This window comes from Anopheles maculipalpis, chromosome 2RL (genome assembly GCF_943734695.1).
Source record: "Anopheles maculipalpis chromosome 2RL, idAnoMacuDA_375_x, whole genome shotgun sequence".
NCBI lineage: Eukaryota > Metazoa > Arthropoda > Insecta > Diptera > Culicidae > Anopheles > Anopheles maculipalpis.
In genome coordinates, this window is record NC_064871.1 from 47,389,662 (window position 1) to 47,405,164 (window position 15,503).

At 42.8% G+C, this 15,503-nt stretch overlaps 7 protein-coding genes across 7 annotated transcripts in view; 4 read left to right on the forward strand and 3 right to left on the reverse strand.

Annotated features, from left to right (window-relative positions):
- The window catches only part of LOC126559453 (60S ribosomal protein L30), a 32,193-nt gene extending 31,792 nt beyond the window's left edge, over window positions 1–401 (forward strand). Inside the window, exon 4 of the mRNA XM_050215616.1 lies at window positions 392–401. The gene's annotated coding sequence lies outside the window, so the exon portion shown is untranslated. The remainder of the gene's footprint in view (window positions 1–391) is intronic.
- LOC126558952 (very-long-chain (3R)-3-hydroxyacyl-CoA dehydratase 2-like) overlaps window positions 1–15,424 on the forward strand; it is a 45,578-nt gene extending 30,154 nt beyond the window's left edge. Inside the window, exon 3 of the mRNA XM_050215044.1 lies at window positions 15,413–15,424. The gene's annotated coding sequence lies outside the window, so the exon portion shown is untranslated. The remainder of the gene's footprint in view (window positions 1–15,412) is intronic.
- LOC126558602 (persulfide dioxygenase ETHE1, mitochondrial) overlaps window positions 1–15,503 on the reverse strand; it is a 277,195-nt gene that overhangs the window by 150,140 nt on the left and 111,552 nt on the right. The window lies entirely within an intron of this gene.
- The window catches only part of LOC126559740 (probable cytochrome P450 28a5), a 149,762-nt gene that overhangs the window by 122,535 nt on the left and 11,724 nt on the right, over window positions 1–15,503 (forward strand). The gene's annotated exons all lie outside the window — the stretch shown is intronic.
- Window positions 1–15,503, reverse strand: part of LOC126559190 (malignant T-cell-amplified sequence 1 homolog) — a 237,956-nt gene that overhangs the window by 115,615 nt on the left and 106,838 nt on the right. The window lies entirely within an intron of this gene.
- Window positions 1–15,503, forward strand: part of LOC126558983 (uncharacterized) — a 99,017-nt gene that overhangs the window by 23,470 nt on the left and 60,044 nt on the right. The window lies entirely within an intron of this gene.
- The window catches only part of LOC126557228 (uncharacterized), a 204,420-nt gene that overhangs the window by 19,004 nt on the left and 169,913 nt on the right, over window positions 1–15,503 (reverse strand). The gene's annotated exons all lie outside the window — the stretch shown is intronic.

Here is a 15,503-nt window from a genome sequence, read left to right on the forward strand (position 1 = left end):
GCGGTCCTTTCGTCAATGCTGTCGGTGCTTAATATGGGATCGGAGGGATTAAAGCACGGTTTTAAACATAATGGACGGGAAGGTATGAATTAGATCATGCTTGATGTTTTGATTAGCAAAGAAAACTCATAATTAATTCCCTGTAGCCGTTCGTGGTGTGCTGTCCAGGAAATGCGCGATAATAAATAATATATTATAAAGATGGAAGATGTTTACTTCCGTTGTTTTTAAAACAGCATTTAAAATTTGATGATAGCTCGTTCTAAATTTGTAGCAAGCCTAAATCACAGGCCTGTACATTTGTGCTGTATTATCAAGAGAACTAAATACGAAAAAAAAAAGATTTTATATGCAATATAATTGGAATCAAATAACAAAACACCCACTCTATGTGATGCGTACCGAATGGTAGTTTTCTTAAGCCAGATATGTCAAACATGCGAGTCAATTCAATCTGGTCCGTAAAGGAATTCGGAGGCAATTGATTATAACGGACTACACGGTATTCCAATGGACATTGGCTAACTTTGGACAGTTTATTGGGACTCTCTCGGTTGTAGAACCAAAGAAGAGAAATTCATGAAAAAAAGCGCCCAACATCATATAGCAATATTTATTATATTAAATGTTATTCATGCTTCATGCTCTTCTTGCTCCAATTTACAATCACAAGGTCACATGGTTCTCCTTTGTGGACACTTCTCTAGATGAAGTGTCCAAGAGCTATCGAGAAAATTGACGGGGAGAAGAACTTGGCCTTTTGCAAACTTCCACTAGGATGATTTGGCATGGTGTCTAGAATATGCATCGATACAAGATCCGACTGATCTGATCATCGACAACGCCGAATGCAGTGAAAAACTGACCCAAAATTAGGTCGCGATGCTTTCTTCGGCGATGAAGCCTGAATATCTGGATAAAGAACAAGTTAAATTTCTGGATTTGGAACAAAAAGACTGTTTAGACGAGGTCTATAGAGGTGGGTATTTCAAGAAGTTCACAATTAGGTTTGCATTATTGGGCCGGATGCCTGTACGAGCTTTCTGAGCTGTTTGGCGGTGCTGATATCCTGACGGTAGTCAAAGCCGGAAGGATATGTTTTCTGGGTTTGGCACGAGGCGTAGAGGAGCACAGCGAGCTCGTTGGCTGGATCAAGTGGAGTCTAACCTGTCGGAGATCGGATGCAGCCGTGGATGGAGAGGACTGCAGCCGTGGATGGAGAGGACTGCAGCCCTAGATCGAGTTTCCTGGAAACTGATTGGAGATCTGGCCATGTCGACGAAACGTGCTCAATCTTGAGCAGGCCAAGAAAAAGAAGCCTGTACGATTTGAACTAGCTTGATGGTTGCAAAACCATAACCATCGATAAGTTATAAGTAAATACTTGTTTAGACTGATGATTATTTACCTTAACAATTTTTAGGTTAAACTGTCGCCTGTATTCCTCTTCTTCTTGGCTTAAAGACCTAGTAGGTTCCTAGGACGTATTACCGATCATCAATTGGTGATACCACATAGTTGGATAGTCAATCCTCACTACGTGGGAACGGTACGGATGGATGGAAACCATGTGAAGACCAGAGCCAGAAACGACGAGCTGAAGAGATCAACCCATACTTGTCATAAGGCCTGATTTTGGAACGCAAACGTCTTCTCAAACGTCTCATAATTGTCACTTTGGTATTATGACTTTCCGTTTGGCTATCCGTTTGGCTAAATCAGACGTTTAAAAGTCAGATGTTTATCGACCGGAAAGTCAAAAATTTACATTGCCTGAGCCAAACGGAAACGCGCGTTAGACGGAAAGTTTTTCGTCGGTCAAGTGCAACGGAAAGTATAGTTTACATTCATAAAAACCATGTTTAAGCGTAAATCTATAGAAAAGTGTACATATTTTACGTGGATACGTTATGACAATCATTTTGAATTCGTTTTAGTGATTTTATTTTACAGTTTGCAGGAATCATTCTGAAGCAAGAACCACGAGAGTTCACCACGAAAAAATTTCCACCACAAAAAGTATATTATTAAACCAAACTGATTCATTATTTTATGATTCTAGTCAAAATTAGCATTTAAGGATAGGTTTAATTCGAATGAAATCATCTGCGAATGCATGATCAAAGCAATCCGTAAAGGTATGAATGTATGCAAAAAGTCGACGAAACATTCGTCGACTCTAACGGCTGACCATAATAAAAATTTGCTTTCCGTGTGGTTAGAGTCTTTCCGTCGGTAAGTTTTCCGTTTGGCTTTGACAATTAGGCCTGTAGAGTTTCGTTTTCTCGACTTTAAAAAAGGAAAGCGTTTAAAGGACATCCCTTTGTAGTTTATTTGAGAGTTCCTCTTTTTCCGGTCCGCCAGTCATATTGAGTTAGACATCACTGAGCTAACCGTTCTTCCACGATCAACAACACCCAACCCGTTCCCCCGTATCTCAGAACGCTTGGAAACATGAGTGCATCATTTACAACGCATTATGTTGCACTTACTTCCGGACGCATCTCACCCACCGCAGAGTCTCGTTTTTGTTCATTTTTGCTTTACTGCCATTTTCCTACCAGTTTTGCTCAATTTTCTGTTCGTTTTGGATAATCTGCCCGAGACGAGCCATGGGTGAAAATTGCATGTCATCGTCAGCTTTCCCTTCCAGTTTTTGCTTGCCTTTTGCACTATTATCGTCATTATCTTCGTTAGCATCGATAGTGCTAATTTCAGTAATTGAAATACACGACAACTTCCTACTGTACCACGCTTGGCGTAGTTTTCTATTTCATTCCGAGAGCGAAACGGTGCTGCCGCAAGATGATGTTTCGTGCCGCTAGTGACGATGCCACCGCTGACGACTGCTGGGGAATTAAAAAGGTCTCTGATGCAACACAAAATGGACCGACGCCGCATACCAGTGCGGGCGTGCTTGAGCATGCAAAACTATGCAGAGACCGGGTGGCAGAAAATCCATCCATCCGGCTCTAAGGCACGCTCGTAAAGGATGGAAACGATTTATAAGTATCACTTTCTTCGTTTCGCCGTGCACTTGGCTGGATTGGGAGATTCTATTTTTTTTTTTTTATTCTGGACTTCTTGGCAATGTTTTTAGGATCGTAAAGGGAGGTGAGAGCATTTCCCTTGCCTGATCAAGCCACACCGTTGCAACTGTTTCCCGCGCCACAGTTTCCTCACGAGCGACCTGTGATCGTAGGCTTTACGCCATACGCCAGTTGGTGGGGAATGTTGGGAACAGCACGATGATGTATAAAACATACGATGGGCATTAATATTGATTACTATGAGAACCGTTTGTGTGGAGCATAAAACTTGTCTCGGCTTCAACGGCCCGAAAACACGGCCATCGAACCAGAATCCGGTTGGCTTGTTGGGTGATCGAGAAAAAAATAGATGAATCATCCAAACTCTAGTGTGCACATGTGTGTGTGTGTGTGTGTGTGTTTTGGGTGAGTTTGTAGAGAAGCTAAAAAGCTTTATTTGTTGGAGTAGGGAAAAAAGCGGGCGACAACAGATCATTGCTACTGGTGTGGTGTAGATAAACGGAAATGTCGTGAAAAAGTGGAAAAAAAGCATCGCATCGTTAGGAAAACACGAGCAACAAAACTAGCTCCGTGCAAGGGAACACAAGGGTGATGAAATGAAAAATTGATTTTCTTCGTAGTTTCGATTGGTGAAAGAAAAACAACAAAGGAAAAAAAAATCGGAAGAAGTTAAAATTCAACGTTAGAGTAAAAAAAAACAACGAGATGGATGCAAAGTTGCATATAGTGGTAATCGAACGGTTTTGAAGTCGATAGGACACGCAAAGTGAAGAAAGTCATCCAGGATCAGGCTACGAAAACGGCACAGCCGTACACACAAAATATGCTCACAACAACTATGTACTATGTGGCTTGTGAAATGCTTAACATTTACAGGCGTCCGTGCCATCAAGACCAGCTCCTGCTGGTTGCAAGTTTGGCTTTCCGTCGCCGTGCCTTGAACGAGGAGTTAAACATGCTGGAAAAACGGCTTTTAATGATGCAAAGGCACGGGTGGTCCTTGAGTTCACGATTTCAATACCCCGGTTTTACGATCCCGAGCCGAGCGGAGCTTCAGGCCGACAACAAGCAATGAACGCCCGCCATTCCATTAACTTTGGAGCTATTGGATAAAGTCTTGGGTTTTAGCTCAGCTGGGCGATGTATGATTTTTATTACTTTCAACTCGACCTTTTTGCGCTCCGCATGGGGATATGAAAATGAGCTTTGGATCATTTTGTGCAAGCACAGCATTGATGCTTCGCATTACGCTGCATCCTTTTGCCGCAGGGAAAATGAAATATTTAGGAAAATTTGCCTTTCTTGTCCATTCCGATAATCTGTTGGTAGCAGTTGAACGGATCCTTCCCGTACTGTAAATTTGATTATATTTACATCATGCTGGTAAGGTACGATTGATTCAGATGGTTTAGTGTAAGACGATTGTCTGGTGATATGTTTGCTCCTGTTGTCTTTAGACTCGATGGTGGTTTTGTCCCGGTTTTGGTCTCGCAGTTACTTTGCTACGATTTTTTCTACGTAGATATGATGTGACTGAATAATATCCTGGTTTTAAACAACGATGAAAATGAAATTACAACAGCACATAATTCAATGGAGTTTGCTCATTTCCTACATTCAAGTAGTTTTCCTAAAAAAACGATCCTTCTTCCTTTCTTTCTTAGCGAATCTTTAAGTCCCTTTGCGCCCCTATCTGAATACAGGGACAAATAATTTCTTGTACAGGGATAAAACTCATGGTAGGAAGATATCTTCGAGGATATGTATAATTATTTTTATTTAATATTACTTTCATTACAGCTACAAGAATGACCATGACCAACGTCACATGCCAGGTGAAGGTGGATGGAAATCTCTCAGGGTCTCCTTTGATACCACTAAAAGCCTGCGCCAGCGAGATAGGCTCGCTTGTCTCTTATTCAACTTAGCGCTGGAGAGAGCCATCTGTGACTCGGAGGTAGAGACTTCGGGATCCATCTTTCATAAGTCAACCCAGATCCTGGCATACTCTGATGATATAGACATCATTGGTCAGCGGCTCTCCCAAGCAGCAGAGACCTACCAAAGAATCGAACAGGCGGCAGAAAACCTCGGGTTTCAGACCAAAATGATGGTGGCACCACCAGCGGCCCTACTAAGAAATCCGGAACTAGGTGGGGTGATGTACGGATAGGTCGTCCAAAACTTCACCTACCTCTGCATAGAGCATAGAGACGGAGTTGTGCGCTAACATAACAGTCATTCTACAGCCTGAGGAAACATCTCACCTCAAAAAACCTGTCGCGACAGTCGAAGCTGGGATTGTATCGTACCTTTTTAGTCCCAGTACTCGCATACACCTCTGAGACATGGACCCTGTCCAAAACAGACGAAGCCCTCTTGAAGATGCTCAGAAAGATGGATGGCCCCGTATGTGTGGAAGGACAATGGAGGAGCCGCTATAACGATGAGCTGTACGAACTGTATGACGACCTCACCGTCGTGCAGAGAATTAGGCTCGTCAGGCTCCGATGGGCTGGCCATGTTATATGCATGGCACTGCACAACCCAGCTCAGAAAGTCCTTTTAGGCCGTCCACACGGACAGAGGAGGCGTGGTAGGCCCAGATTGAGGTGGGAGAATGGCGTGGAATCATCCTCCATCAAGGCCGGGATAACGGATTGGCGGACGACGGCGCCTATTCCGGATATTACACAATGAAAGCGCAAACTCAACTCCGAGCTTGATGTAAAAACCGCGCGCGATCGGGTGATCGGATTGGCGAAGACTAAGATTCGGACTGAGTGCAAGGGCACTTAAGTGTGCACTCAGAAAAATGTTATAAATATTAGTCATCCGATGTAATAAACTCTCATACGAAAACGAACAGCATAAGGCAGTAATTATCAAAGCATCCGAAGAATTTCCCGCTTGTACAGGACTCTAACTTCTATTGCAATACAAGAAAAAAAAAATTCGACAATACGGCGGAGAGTCGTCATGCTCAAATATAAATAAATAACACAAACATCTTGCTTTTACCAAAAATTAATAGGTTATTTGTATAATTTGTGATCAATCTCTTAACAAATTTCCACATGATGAATGAGCTGTTTGGGGTGTTGTAGAAAAAAAAAAAGAAAGAAAGCCCTTCAAGCTTTGCGATAAAACATTTAAAAGCGTAAACTGGTACATCGTCATGCAGTCAAAGTGTCAACTGCTCGTTAACGGGACGGGTCTATGGGGTGAAAATTAATCTTGGGAGTCGTTAGAAATAATTGCACACAGCGACCATACCGTGCCGTACCGACCTCGCCCCCTGACTGTCGCATCGATAAGCGAGCATTCGAGCAAAACTTTCCTAAACTCATAAGGCAACAATAATGTCCAGTCCCGTGAGCTGACCCATCGGACCATTGTACGAAGGTCAAATGCGGTTCAAGTTGCAGGCGAGTCTGCCGGGCCCTGCTATCGAGTCCGCTCGTTGTTATTTCTACACCGCTCGTACCCTCGTGCACATGGTCCATTTTATCTGCCGTTGGGAAAACGGGAAGCTTGGGTAAAACTTTTAAACAGCTCTTCTGACTGGCCCTCGGTGCCGGTTGTTTATATTTTAATGAAAATGTGCGAAACTCATTCGAGAAGTTTTTCATAAATAAACTCAAACCGTTTCATTCGCTGGCAGCGGGCCAAATCGAACCAGGCGTCAGGCGAGATTCTGCCGGTTATTCTAGGATGCTTGCTTGAGTCGTACACAGCACGAGGACAGCATTAAAGCTCTCATCTTGCCGAGATGCCTAGATCGGGCACTCTGTTGTTCTATTGCACGAGATGGACATCACAGGCGTACATCACTTGAAGCGTACATTTCACTAATTGTCAACGAGCGGAAGTAATTTATGCTGTAATTTGATCAGTTTCAATTCTTACCGGATCCGAATCCGGTTCCTCGCGCGAACGATTTAAACAATTTAACTGGAGGACGAATAAGATAGAAGTTGGAAGGGGGTTAATAACGGAAGTAAAGTAGCGCTGGAAAGGATATGAGAGTTATGTTTGTTCCGTCTAACTTTCTTGCGAAATTTACATTTCAATAGGACAAGAGAATGTTTGGGAAGGTGTGCTGTGATTGTGTTGGGAACTGAGTATTAGCAAGCATGCATTGTGTACGACTCAGTTAATCAAAATATTGTGCGATGTAACGTAGCGTAAAGTAATTTAGTAAACACATTATATGAAATAGAAAACCAATTTAGCGAACAAGAGCGCTCAAGTCAAGAACATTGTATGAACGAAACAAGATGGAAATTATTTGTAGTTTAGGCAAAAACCACACACATTCATGGGAAATTTCTAGTAAGTATAAGCAAATGAAGTTGAGTGCTGAGGTGTAGTTCGAATACACTTAACACAATTGAAAGCAGCATCATAAATGTAGTGTACTTTATTGGCCGGTGGCTGATGTGTGACTACTTTAGTTTAACCGATCATGTACCTAGACATGTACCGATTCTACTCAACGATCGTCCGACATCCGCGCTCTCGTTTTTCGTCACTTATCCTACATAAAAGATGAGTCTCACGAGCATATCTCAGCCTGATTTGAACGTAAAATATAAAGGCCAGTACGTTGCTCATATCAAAGTCGTGCATCAGATATAAAGACATCAAATCCTTAATCAGGGCCTTAATCTGTGTCCTGATAAATGTTGTGTCCTTTCGTTTGGGAGATCTTTTAAGATCCATCACAACTACACCCTTTATGACACCGCCATAGGTCGAGTAACTCCCGTAAAAGACTTGGCAGTGTGGCTGGACGAGACTCTCTCTTTTAACGTACATGTTGATCATGTTGTGGCCAAGTCCAATAAAGCTCTGGGTCGGATTGCTAGACTGTCCACAGAACTTAGAGACCCCTTATGCCTGAAGGCTTTGTTTTGTTGCTGGGTCCGATCTACATTGGACTACGCCACCGTTGTCTGGTCTCCCCCAGGCTCGACTGCAATGGCCAGACTGGAGAAGGTGCAGCGAAAATTCACACGAGTAGCTGTTCGTCGCTTCCTTGCAGGTTATCAACTGACCCCTCCGTCCTATCCTGTTCGCTGTCGGCTTCTTGGGCTGGACTCTATAGAAGCCCGTCACTCCCACCTCCGATCGTGCTTTATCGCAAGCCTCCTCTCCAAAGATCTGGATGTTCCTGGATGGAAAGGAAAGTACAAACGAACTTATTTTAAGAGCGTTATCGGCCTTCAACAACGCGTACCACCTGTTCGACTACAATGTCTCCGTGTCCCATTTTCGTACTCGTCTACGTGACTCCTCTTCCTTGCATCCTCGTTAGTGTCGTGTGCAATTTTTTTAATCCCCCTATTGTCCTCCTCACCATCCTTAGTTAATAAAACAATTTTTGTGTAGCCCATGAGGCAGACAAAATATTAATCTAAAATGAATAAATAAATAAAATCTGCTTGACTATTCAGCATGAAACGCGAAGAACACGGATGGCCCTATCTTCTGCATCGTCTAACACCTTTCCGAAAATTTTTAACTTGAACACAGATATAATGATCGCCAACAAAAACTGATGTTTTTCTGTAGGTTAAGCCACAAAATAAAAAATAACACATGTGTTGAAGCTTGCTTGGGTGAACTAAGCAAATAAGCTAATCATGGCCATGTTTGACAGTAAAACAATCCACCAGAAAAAAAACGTCAAATAAAGAAAAACATACATATTCACGTCTGTATCTGTCCACAAGGGTATTTCACGCTCAAGGTGTGTAATGGGGCGTGCTGTTGTTGAAGCAAGTGCTGTTTTTTTTTGGTTTTGCCGGTGTTATCGTCCCTAGAAAAAGCGCATCCCTGATCGGTCATTTATCAAACTGCCAAACTATTACCCGTGCTCGTTCGTAAATCGTTCATCAGAATACGGGTCTGTGTGTGTGTGCGTGTGGGAAGGAAACGTGAGGATGACAAAAGGAAAAGGAAAATGTTCATCTTACTCGGCAAACGATGAGGCCGAACAGGTTCCTTTGCTATCCTTTCAACACGAACTGTTGACTCATGGTTGGTGTCTCGTTTTTTTTTTTGTTTTGGGGACGTCCAACGGTATCTATTTCAATGATAATCCCCCGAGATGGTCAGGTGTCCTTGGGCAGGACGTAACCCGAGTCTACCGACCATATCAAAGGGGTATGGAGTGTGAGTATGTGGCCAAGAGAAGAGCATAAAAATGAAGAAAAACAGTATCAATCAATATAATAAACATGATACGGGGCAACGACGCTGTCGCTGTTCACCATCCATCGTGTGCAGTGAATAAGCATCGGCAGGACGTGGACATGGACCGGGCCGGAAATTAGAACAAGCTTTTTGTCAAGAATGTTCGACATTTCTGCGTGATCCTCTAACACTTGCGTGACTGTGCGAGCATCGTCCTAAACGCGCCAGCACTCCGTACACGTGACCTGGCGTGAGATCCGGTAGGAATTAAAACGGAGCATCGAAGCTGTGCTGTGAGTGGTAAAGCTCCCGCTATCGTTTGGCACCGTGCCATGGCTGGGTAGAGCTTGACGCTGCGATGACGGTAGCTCAGTTAGAGATCGATGAATGATGGAAAACTTTTCAAGAGTTTTTTTTTACTTTTGCTTCTGCCACTGGATTCATCAGAAAATGCCATCGAATGACCACCATTAGAACGGTCAGAACAGTGCAAGATGGACGGAGGCCACGACATGGCATCGCTTTTTCGCGGTACGAACAGCAGGTCAAGCTGGCCATCTTCTTGCGTCACAGGATCATCCCAGTCGACTTATTCTTTTTATATTTTACCCCGGCACAACGAAGCATCGCACACCGCAAAATGTGTGCCATTTGGAGGAAAAACCAACACAAACACACGTACAAAGTCACACATCCACCCTTCCACCGTTATGGTGTTACGGTGGATGGTCGCTGCGAAATAGTCTGTAAAGTATTTTATGGTGAAATGCTTGAACGAGATGCCGATCTGATAGGACCGTGGATAAGCGACAGGTCAAACCAGTGGAAGGCGGAAAGTGGGAGATGCACATCGCACATCGGTTTATTTTACTAGTTTATGTTTTGCAGGCCAACATCAATACGGGCACGTACCACTGGGGGGGCGACAAGTTTTCTCATTAACGATAATAGATAAACCTAACAAAGGGATAGTTTTTTCCTAAGCCAGATCGGGTCCTGAGCTAAGCGAGAGTGGAAAGCCAACAATTTAAAACCGCACATTGACACGTGGGATTGGACGGGGTGCAGCGTTGTTGCATCATGTATGAATTTGTCGTTTTAAATACTTCCATTAAACATGTGACCTTGCTTGTTCGGAAAGGCTTTGGGATTAAAGTATTGATTGGTAGCTCTGTAAAATCACATGTTTTTTAATCAATCCAATCAATTAAATAAAAGGCGGACAGCAAAAGGTCTAGCAGAGAAGTGTTTGCATTTTAATTGATATTTTAAAATAAAACTTTAGAGTCTTGACATCAATTATCATGGTATACGATCGCATGTAGCAATATATAAGAATGGAAATTAAGGTTTAAATGCGCGGTAGCTGCTGTTGGTCTACTAGACTTGGTGATAACGACGTAGCTAGTCATTCCTCTCTAAGGGGAACGGTCCGAATGGGATTTGAACCTGGGTCCTGTCTTGACTCCCCCCCCCCCCCTTCCTACTGTCGACTCTGTCATCGAACCGAAGAGGGAAGGGGCTCTTTTGGTAAACTTTAAAGACCTGGAAACTGAAAGCTAAACTAGTGATTGGGCAGGATGGAGGCGGATGTTCCAAGGAATTTATCAGCCAACTAAAATAAGTAAGCAATTATCGGCTTCTTCTTCCTGACGACCTCTAAGGTCACGCCGGCCATTTAAATGGCTTACTAGACTTGCCTAAACCACGTAATTGGATCAGTCAGTCCTCACTACGGTGGAACGGTCCGGATGGGACTTGAACCCCGGTCCTGTCGTTCCTGAGCAATAATGTATGCATTAAAATAGCGGCTTTTTTATGCATGGTAGGAGTACCATAGGTGACAAAAATATATTTTGGTCGCTGGCATGCCACTAGTTGCAAGGGAAATGTATGGGATTTGACAGATGAGGTTGAACGTCAAACGTCAAATCGCATACATTTCCTTTGCCACTAGTGGTACGCCACCGAACAATGATTCCAGCCTCACCGCGGTGAAAGATAGTAGAGACTGCTTGCTCGGTTACAACATGCGATTGATGTTTTTGGTTTATGGTGCCGTAGAAATGCATTGTCCGTCGATAATTTACCGTGTTAGAGACTTGGGGATCCTCCTTGACAATCAGTCCGATCAGGCTTAGAGTACGCAAGTGTTGTTTGGTGCCCCGCAGCACACATCTGGAGCCAGCGCATAGAAACAATACAACGAAAAGCTACGCGATTTCCCATTAGACTCCTCCCATGAAGACCCTACGATCGACGCCCAGACTATCCCACTCGATGTCTTCTCTTGGGACTCAAACCACTGGCAGTTCGACAGCTCAGTGTATGTTTGTAGCTGGTTTGATTGGCAACGAAATAGATGCTTCAGCTCTTCTTAGACTCCGTCTCTGGAGTCTAACGCAGCGAGACATAATCCGGGCTGCTCGCTTCAGGAACGCTACTTTTGGTCAATCGGACCCACCGTATTTAATGTAAACTTCAAAATGTATGAATTTGGTGTGCCTCAATCTTCGTTTCGTGAGCGTCAAGGTGTGCGTCAAACAGTGTTCAATTCGTCTTTTTATGTTATCACTCTGTTAGTTAATAAGACACTATTTATTAAGACACTTGTATGTCCGATGAAATAAATAAATAAATAATAAATGGCCCACAAAGGCATGACGTTTGATTTAAACTGTCACTTACCTGGATTTGCGTTAGAGGTACTTTAGAAAAAATTAAATAACGTTATGAAGTGAAACTTTACTGCTGCGAAATCCATCAAATTAAAAGTTCAAATATTCTGATTTAATGTCGGATGCCTGTTTACTTGATTTAATACAGCTAGTTTGTAGAAAAAAACTTCCAATGAATGATCGCAATGATACATCCCATCCTACGGAGTCTCAGTAAGCAAATGGAAGGTAGTTCAAAAAGCTGTATTTCAATCACACCGACACATGTCTTGCTGTTCTGCTAAAAACCTACCAGTCCGCGATATGGCCAACAGTATATAATATTGATTTCTCATAACTTTTCATCCATCATAACCAGCATACATGTATCAACATGAACTATTTCCCCGATTTCCATTGCAAGATAGTTCACAAATTTTTGAGCCAAATTAATTTGCATACTTCTACCGAGGATCCATGCTGCTTGAGTTCCATTTATGCTACTTCGATGGACGGAAAAGGGCACTAGCAAAAATATATAATTCCCATCCCTCCCAACCGGTACAGATTCGTCCCACTGTGATCGTTGGAAGTGCATTCGCCACTGCTGCAAGTTCCCAAGAAAACCGTGCACAGGATCGCTCGTATGTCGACGCGTTGGCTGTCGGCCAATCTGGACCGCAGCACGGGCACAAGTTCAAGGATGCAAACGTTTCTCCGGCTCAAGGATAATTCATACTCCCCGGAGGGCAGTAGAAACAGTGGATCCACAAGAAGCTTTTGCGCCAGTGTATCAGTGTTTCATGCTAAGCGCAATTGTTTTCGTTGCCGGAACGCTGCCAGAACCGACATGTTGTAAAATGGAGAAAATTCAATTTAAATTGCTGATACAAGGATCTGTACCCACCGTTCACCGCTCCCAGTGCTGATCATGATTGGGAGGTGTGAGCTTTTAAGTGCACCCTGCACAGTGGTTACAGGCGAAACATTTAGATCAAACGTTTGCTAAGGTTCGGTTAGGAATGCACAATTGGAGACGGAACAGTGCACTAATGGAAATCGGGTGTGAATGTAAACCACCGTAGAAAATCACTTCCAATTAGTGCCAAATGTAATTTAAAAAGTAAAGCGGAAGGGAGAAAAGGGATACGATAAAGAAGAAAAGAAAACTCTAAATTACATCATTATTTATGCGTTATTCGGGTCAACGATTTCTTTTTTCACCACTGCCAAAAGATTATTTACTACGAAAACCCGAATATCCTCAGAGCTCTTATATGTGTCGCTATAAGAGCTGTAGTAACTTAAAATAAATTTGCTAGAAAGCTCTCTTTAAAAAGCGAACGACAATTTTGTTTTGGGAAGTAAACAAACAAACCTTCCATCATTCCATCAATTACTATCAAATTGTATAAATGAATTCATGGGCCAAGGACTAACCCGTAAGTACACAGTTGAGTCAGACCTAAAACCAAAAAAAAAATCCCCTCAGTCCGTATGTCTGTATGTACACACATCCACAAATAGCATGATCGAAGAAAATTGACTCAAAGTAATCAATCCCCCATTACTGGTATCGGGTTCGTGGATACTCCCTGGAGTGGGGTAGTGATGTGATTTTCTTTTTTCGTTTTGTCCCTATTCGATCCGATTATTTAATGGGTATATGAAACCCTCGCGTGCTTGTGTGTGTGTGTGTCTGTATCGATGTAAGTAATCGGCCAATTTCTTGTCCCAAGTTCAGGGCGGGAACAAAAGCAGAGCAAGCAAACAGAAAAAAAGGCAACTGTTTCTATAAATAAACCACCCATTATATGTCCCATTCCAGCCATCCATGGGAAGGGGTTTTCTGGACCGGTCCAACTGTGGCCAGAAGGATTAAATCCGATATTTAGTTTCAATGAATGTTCCTACGTGTAATGTGTGTGTGTGTGGGTCTGTGTGCGTGGGAACGAACATTTTTGTTGTATTTTAGTGACTGGGAAAGCGAGCAGCTCAAATCAGCTGAACGATGCGATGAATTAGTGCCATAAATAAAATAAGGACACGTCCTTCAAGAATTCCACACTCCCTCGGAACTTTACCAGGATGGGACTTTTATTGTGTTCTCTCTCTTTTTCTCTAGCTTTCGTTTTTCTTTTACAGGATAAAACACAGAGCTTTTTTTTCCTTCCCAAAAAGTGATAGAAGAACGTTTGAACGACTTCAACGAGTTCGGGAGGATAATTATTTTTCTATTTTCTGACACTATTATAAACCGAAACGGAAGAAAGCGAACGAGCATACAAAATAATGGAAAACAGAACAGTGCGGGACAAAAAGTAGATCCCATTTTTTTCCCCACATTCTCATGACTAATGACAAATCGATTGGTTGGAGAAAGTCCAGCAACTGGTAAGCTGGACCTTAGGGCGCAGGGCAAATCCTTCACAAATCATTCCTGTGGTCCCTGTTTTGTGTGTTTGTTTGTTGATACAAAGTATGGGAATAATCCGTACCCCGATTTCCGTCCAGTTACGTCCGAAATTAGCATCTGACCTCACACCCAAACTGTGTTCCAGACTGCTGTCCAGCCGTACACTTTACAGCGCATCCAGCCACTTCCTTCAGGTGGGAGACGGCCTCAGAATGATGGAGGTAGGGGGTGTGTGTTTCGATGATGGGAAGAACTATTTCGTTGGACGGGATGATATTAGCGACCTGCAGTGTTGCCCGTTAAAGGGTCCACACTTTTGATAAACACTTGAAACGACCGGGGCAAAATGAACCATGCGGAAGAACATTGGAGTGGGCCAGTTTTTATGGCTCATTAAAGTAATTGGATCAGCTAGCTTGTTTGACCTACATCACTTTTATGAGCCATATATTTATATTCGGAAGAGTGGGTTCGGGGAATCGGCTATGATTGAGTGGTGAATGCATCCAGAAAATGGGACGGTTTCGAGCATGATTCCTGCTCTTTTTTTTTCGGAGCTGGTGCCAGGTGCTATTGATGAGTTTGGGAATGTTTCGTTTTATGTCGATTCCTCCAGTTGACTCTTCCTACCTTATCATGCATTATTTTCTAACGTGTTTCTATCGAATCTGGTAGGTTTTGTTTTCCTTTAGAAGCAAAGGTGGAGGCGGAAGGAGTACGTTACCTCCGAATAGTCATATATTTTATGTTATGGTGGTCATTGGGGATGTGGGGGAATGGTTAAGCACTACATAAAACAATTCATTATTATGATCCGCCCACTAGTGTGCCATAAACGAATAATCAAGCTGGGTGTCGTAATTGATTCCCTTTACCTGGTAGTTGATATTTTTATTAGCTATATTAATATTTAATACAAAAAATAATGAGCTTTAAATTGTTTCAAACGAATAACCGCATAGGAAGAACTTCAAATTGCACCTGCGTCGTGCATCTTCCATTTGATTCAGTACTCAAAAACCACTTGTTGCGTACCAGATTAAGGTTATCAAACTCCAAATAAGGACATGTGCGTTTACAAGCATGAGTTACGATTTTTTTCCCCCAAATTGCTTTCACTGTAAGGATTTTCAGTTGTCAACTTGCTCCCCAATATCCGTACTTTGAGTTCGGGTTGGA